Source organism: Onychomys torridus, chromosome 17 (genome assembly GCF_903995425.1).
Source record: "Onychomys torridus chromosome 17, mOncTor1.1, whole genome shotgun sequence".
In the NCBI taxonomy this organism is placed as follows: domain Eukaryota; kingdom Metazoa; phylum Chordata; class Mammalia; order Rodentia; family Cricetidae; genus Onychomys; species Onychomys torridus.
Genome location: NC_050459.1, coordinates 36,995,262 through 37,002,257, shown reverse-complemented (window position 1 = coordinate 37,002,257; position 6,996 = coordinate 36,995,262). Strand labels below are relative to the sequence as shown.

Sequence of the window (6,996 nt, the reverse complement as noted above, 5' to 3'; positions counted from 1 at the left end):
TCACAGTGGAGCAGACCCATATTTTAATCATCATTCTGTACCACTTGTGTACTTGTGACCTTTAAGTTAGGGTAGCAAACAAAGGAAGTTTCAGAGAAAGGAAAAGAGTGGCAGATGAGTATCTCTCTCTCTTTCCTCCCAAAATAACTGCTTCAGTTAAAAATTTTTATAAAAGAAAATTTGTACCAGATCACCAATATTGTAACTTATGACAGCAGTCAAAATATGTCTCCCTTTATGTGGTAGACCTAAGGAAATATACAGATGCCTAGCAATTAGCTATGCCAAGAGTCAACAAAAGCTAAATGTTAAATATAAAATTTGCTTTTCCATTACAAAAAAGATAATTTCACCAGTCATATGTATGTACATGTGTATATACATACATATCATCTCACTTGAAAATGAGTTTCAAAGTACAATATTGTATTCTCTGTAGTGTTGTTTTTATCATTTGAAGGGGAGACATTTGTACATTGGTTCCTTCTTTTATTGCTCAAGAAGTCACTATTTTCTTTCCATTGCCATCTGTTCTGATTACTATTCACAGTTTACCCCTGAAGGTGACTCTAGCAGTGTGAAGAGGGTATAATTAGCAAAGCTTTCCTCTCATTGCATCTCTCAGAGAAAGGTGAGAATCATGAAAACAGTTATCAGTGTATCATTACCAAACAAGGAAAGATACTGAGACTCAAATGTTTAATGTCATGATGCATAGGCTGCCTAGGTCAACACAAGATGCTTGAGTTGAACATGCTTCTTTAGATAATCGAGGAATATGATGGAACAGTTATCAGCCCTGATTAAAGAGGAAACTTTGTATCATATGCACATGTCAATGTGTAGTGCAACTTCACGTTTACTTTGAATTATTTGTCCATGAGTTTGATAAGCTAGGCCTAGAGGCCTATGAGCCTGGCTACCTAGGGAAGATTATAAATTCAAGACCCTGTGGCTACAGAGTGAATTCAATGCCAGGCTGAGCTGCAGAGTACATTCAAGACCACTGTGGGCTACAGAGGACATTCAAGACCACTGTGGGCTACAGAGGACATTCAGGACCACTGTGGGCTACAGAGGACATTCAAGACCACTGTGGGCTATAGAGTACATTCAAGACCACTGTGGGCTACAGAGGACATTCATGACCACTGTGGAATACAGAGGACATTCAGGACCACTGTGGGCTACAGAGGACATTCAGGACCACTGTGGGCTACAGAGTGAATCCAAGGCCACTATATGGTGCACAGCAAAAGCAAGGCCAGCATGGGCACCTTGTGAGATCCTGTCCCAAAATAAAGCAATGAAAGGACTGTAAGTACAGCTGAGTGGTAGAGCACTTTCCTAGTATTTACAAATCCCTAGGTACAGCCTCTAACATCATTAAGAAAGGAACCAAAGTGCTTCGCTTCAGCAGCACATATACTACAATTGGAATGATACAGAGAAGATTAGCATGGCTCCTGCGCAAGGATGACATGCAAATTCATGAAGCGTTCCATATTTTTAAAAAGAAAGAAAGAAACCATGACTTATATAAAGAGTCTTCCTCAGACCATGAGAACATAGAAACTTTGACATTCCCAGACTCCATACCTTTCTCAGAGGTTTGGTTTGCATAGAGTATGAGTTAATCCCAAGAACATGTAGTTCTTTAAATTTTTCTAATTGGGCTATGCAACAAAAAGGTGAATTAATAAAGCTTTAATAGTTGAAGGGCTTTTTTGTGAATGATGCTCAGCAAAATATGGGGGAGAAAAAGTTGATACTGCACTTATTTTTATTTTCATATAGCTTTTAATATTATATACAAGGGGATCTCAGTTGAGAATTAGCTTGCTGCCAGAGTACATATGTTAGTGCCTTGAAACATTTGAGACACTACTGGGGGAAAGGCAGGGGGGGAGGGGGAACCTTGGAAAGACGAAAATGCTAGCACCATTAGATATAATCTGTGATGCTTCTGAGCAACACACAGCACATACGATGGTCTCCAATACCAAGAAGTACATACCTCAAGATGTCAGCTTTGAGAAACATGATGCTAGCAGGATGAGTAAGAAGAATACACTAAGGAGCTGATGGCTCAGTGGGCAAACTGCTCACCATGTAAGCTTTAGGATCTACGTTAGCCCCAGCACCCATGTAAAAGCCTAGCCTATAACACACACACACACATACACACACACACACACACACACACACACACACACACACAAGAAATGAACATATAAATCTGTAACTTGTATGAAATTTTAAATAGCATCATGAAAGTACAGGTAGGTGTGAAAGCAAGTCAGAATAGGTTGAGTTAAGGCTAATAGACAAAGGACCTACAAGTTAGAGATGGAATCTGTTGCTCTTCCCTAGAGCTTTGCCACTCATGTATTCATTTACTTGACACTAGTTAAAGAGTTTCCATTTCAGTCACTGTGGAAATCTCTTCTTTAAATGGGACTGAATTTTAGTAGAGAGTATCAGAAAGAAAGATTGATGCATAAAACATGAAAAGGTGTTGATGAGCCAATAGAGTAACCAGCATGCTATACATTCCTAAAGGGAGTGGAAGTTGACACAACCACTCTGGAAACTGGTTGGCAGCATCTACCCAAGCTGATGTGCAGACCTACTCCTTGATGATCCAAATACAAACAACAGTTCAGCAAAAGATGTTCAAATGATGCTCAGGGCAGCACTGTGTGCAAACAGAAGCCTAAAGGTAGAACACAAGAAGCAAAAGGAAAGTGGTAGCTGATGGAGTCAGAGTAGATACAGCCAACCATTACAGAGAGCCTTTCGAGAGATATGTTATAGAAAAGTAAATTAACACCAGAGGTAAGGATACAACAACAAACACAATCAGCACATGTATTGGGGATAGAACTGAGGAAGTGATGAGGTACTCAGTCTTTGCAAGTGCCTTACCCCCACACAAGCACATGTCACACTTAAGTACCACAGAGATAGAATGGTTTCCCTTCCTTCCTTCCTTCCTTCCTTCCTTCCTTCCTTCCTTCCTTCCTTCCTTCCTTCTCCCATCTCTTCCTTCCTTTCTTCATTGCTCCCTTCCCCCCTCCTTTTGCTTTCCTTCATTCTTGAATTTCTTATCTTTTCTTGACCTGGAAACTCCACAGCAAACTGGGTTATTTATAATGATGATGTTCCTCATTCCCTGGTATAAGAGAATGGTGACAAGCACTGTCGGTCATGTCAAATGACTCTAGCTCTTTAATGTGTCTGCTCCTACCTGAAAGATAGCTTTAAATTTCCAGCATGAAATGGGACATAACACCTGGCATTGTACTTGAAAGAACAACATGCCTACTGAGTTTTTCCTTAGCAACAACTCCGCTTCTTATCAAACTTTGGCCATTGAATGCTTGTTCTCTTTCACATTGTTGCCTCTTTCATAAGAAATCGTTAGGTCCTGAAAAGCTCTGGTGCAGCAGAACACAATAGATGCTGGTCATAATGGACTGAAGAATGAGGTGAAAAGGAGGATGATTACTGAGCACCTCCATCAAAATTCCTGGTACTCTTTCGCATCTTTTATATAGAAGACTTATGCTGGGTAATGGGCTGTGCCCATTAGATCTTCAGTCTAGAAACATAAGAATTTTAACAGCATATAGCACAGGCAATGTTGCATCTGGTATGTTAAATGTAAGTTTCTTTCTTTTTTTTTTTTTTTTTTTTTTGGAGCTGAGGATTGAACCGAGGGCCTTGCACTTGCTAGGCAAGCACTCTACCACTGAGCTAAATCCCCAACCCTTAAATATAAGCTTTTGTCCAGTTTATTGTACAGCTTTGCTTCATAGGTCACCAACAAGGAAAACACGTATTTGGAACAATCACAGAGACAAGAGACATAATTAAGAAGAGTAGACTGTAGGTAAACAAAAATCAATTAAACACTTAATTCAGCTAATGTTTACTGAATGCCTGCCACATGTCAGAAACTGCCTCAATTCTAAATTATCTAAGAAAATAAAATGTTCTCCATCCTTCAAGAGTGTGACAACATCTAGGAGAGAGATATATAACAAGATATTTAAAAAAGGTACAGAAGTAGGAAGGATTACTCTTACCCATCAATTACACATGAAGAAGCTAATCAGTAGGTAATTCACAGTGTAATGTCACCTAGCTGTTTAGTGATTGATTCAAACTTGCATGCAAAGCCATTGTCAGTGGCTTGCCCCCTAAATAGAATTTACATTTTTTTCATTCTCATTATGCACTCAGGAAACATTTATGTGACTGACACATGCCACCAGGAATACACCAAAAAGCCAGGTTGAGCAAATACTGTAAGCATCTTTCACTAAGTCACTAGTTTGTGAAGATGAAGCCTACTCTTCTGCTGACTTTCCGTTCAGTCTGTCTGATTTCAGTCTCCATACTTGACCTAGAACAAAGCTGATGAAATCACTCGATAGTCATCAAATCCAGAAGAGGAGTCCCTGTCACAGAGAGTGGTTAAGAGAAGTCAGTGAAATTATAATAAATATTCAATAGATGTTAGTGATAATCAGTTTTAAAAATTGTTTTCTATTTGTGTAACACAGAGTCTCTGAATTATTATTGTATTATTATTTTAACTACATGTATAAAAACAGAATGCAGTTAAGGACTAAAATACTATTTCATAATTGCAGTTAGAATGTGACTTACCAAAAAAAGAGGGTTATTAAGCCCAAAGGTATTCTAGAATTTCCACTAAGTGTCACTAGCAAAGGGCCTTCTTGAAAGAAATTCTACATGACCTTCATTCATTGACTCTACGAACATCAATCTCATTACTATTCCAATGTCTTTTTCCGAAGACCTTCACTGTGAAGGTGGAGACAGGCACAATCTAAAGCTTGCTAGCCAGCCATTCTAACCAAAAAGGTGAGCTTCCAGTCCAGTGGGAGTCCTGTTTCAAGGCAATAAGGAGGAGAATATAGAGAAAGATGCCTGAAACCTTTCTCTGGCCTCCACTTGCCTGTGGTATATGAGGGCATACATCTATACATTCATGTGCATTCAGCACACCCCCTCAGGACAACACACACACACAGAGATACCCACACACAAAGTGCTTTCATGTAAGAGACAAAGACTAAATACCTCCAAGATAATTTGCAAATATGTTTAAAATGTAATCGTTTAAACAATGATCAACTTAAAAAACCTAATTGGCCACCAAGGAATAAATCTTCTCCACAAACATATAGGGATTACTCTGCATGTAACAATTAAAGCCTCCTAAAATACAGTCTTAAAAGTAATGGAAGAATAAAACTCAATCTTTACAAAACTTCTTATTGTTGAACTTAAATATGAAGTTCCTAAATGGGGTGAGAATCGATATTGAAAGGCCATTGCAAGCTAAACACATCCTTCTTGCAGATTTTTTAAGACATGTAAGCAGAAAGTAAACTAACATCAGCAGTTATGAGTGAAATTGCTCATGCTTCCACACCAGGGTGTGCCTCCCCCAGATCCACATAAACCTCCATTTGCCTAGCCTTTGCACAGCCTCATACACAATATCCAGAAGTGTGCTGGATAGTTTTTGTCAACTTGACACCAAGTTGAGTCACCTGGGAAAGGGAAACCTCAACTGAGAAATTGGATTGGCCTATGGGTGTATCTGTGGGTCATTTTCTTGATTAATAATTGTGGGAGATTAACTGTTGTAGTTAATTAATAATTAATAGTTATCCAGACCTTTATGGGAGATGCCACCATTCAGCAAGTAGCCTTGGCTTACATAAAAAGCATGCCATAAGACGAATGTTCCCCCATGGGCTCTGCTACTGTTCTTGCCTCCTGGTTCTGCTTGAGCTCTTCTGTGGATTCCCTCTATGATGGACTGCCACCTGTAAGCCAAATAAAACCTTCCCTCCACAAGTTTCTTTTCGTCATGGGTTTTATCACAGTAACGGAAAACAAACCAGTAAATACATGGCCCTCTTGTTCTTGTGGGGTGCAAAACTCTTCTTATTTTGTTAGTTTTCCTGAGTTTTTCTTTCGTTATGGCTTTCTTTAATTTTAAACACACACCCCAAAGACAAGAAAGTTGCCAAAATATGAGTCAGCCATGGCTATACCAACCACCCAGAACTTCACATTCATATCTCTTTAATCCTCAAATTACCCCATTTTTGCAATGAGAATCCATTTCTGTTCAAATCTAGCGCACATGCTATGACCCAAGCAACAATCCTGTAAGGCCAGCTTGAACATCGCTCTTTCTCCGATGGGAAGGGGGAACCAGAGGATTGATGAGGTTTCCTTCATATTTTCAGTGTGTGCGCGCGTGCATGTGAGTGTGTGTGTGTGTGTGTGTGTGTGTGTGTGTGTGTGTGAGAGAGAGAGAGAGAGAGAGAGAGAGAGAGAGAGAGAGAGAGAGAGAGAGAGAGAAAGAGAACAGGGTTTGGTAGTGAGTAGAATGTACCCAGAAGCTTTAAACTATTTTGGGAAAAGAACACATTTTTAGTTTGAATGTGTACTTTATAGACAAGCATAAGAAGCTCTGATTGCAGCTAATTTAAGCAAATTAAAAGGGGCCTATGGGGAAAACTGGCTAGTGACAGTGAGATACAATCAACAGAGCAACAATATTGATCATCAAGCACAAAGAAGAAGAGGTAATAAAATACAGTTGGCCCATTCTTTTTTATTATGAGGACCTAGCAGATGCAGGTTTAGGAACCAGAATAGAACAAAAAGCCTATTGATTATTACAAGTGAGGCTGACAACCATGTATAGACATCACTCTCCATCGTCTGGAAGAGTTGGTTCATGTCCTCAGGCAGGGTACTAACACAGAGTTGGCACAGAGCCACTTGTGTTGAAACAGAATCTTGCACATTAAATATTTAGGTTTGGGTGAGTGAGGAAAGGAGAAAAAAATCAAAGACTTCCTGGGGATATGCATGGGCATTTGGCAATCTGTGAACACAGCATGCTTCCAGTCTTCTCCACCGGCCTTGGAAAACTCT

At 39.5% G+C, this 6,996-nt stretch overlaps 1 non-coding gene across 1 annotated transcript; it reads left to right on the top strand.

The window, feature by feature from the left end:
- Positions 1 to 1,403: 1,403 nt before the first annotated feature.
- On the top strand, positions 1,404 to 1,511 carry LOC118569233. Its single transcript, XR_004943028.1, has one exon. It is a non-coding gene; the product is annotated as a U6 spliceosomal RNA (small nuclear RNA).
- Positions 1,512 to 6,996: the final 5,485 nt, after the last annotated feature.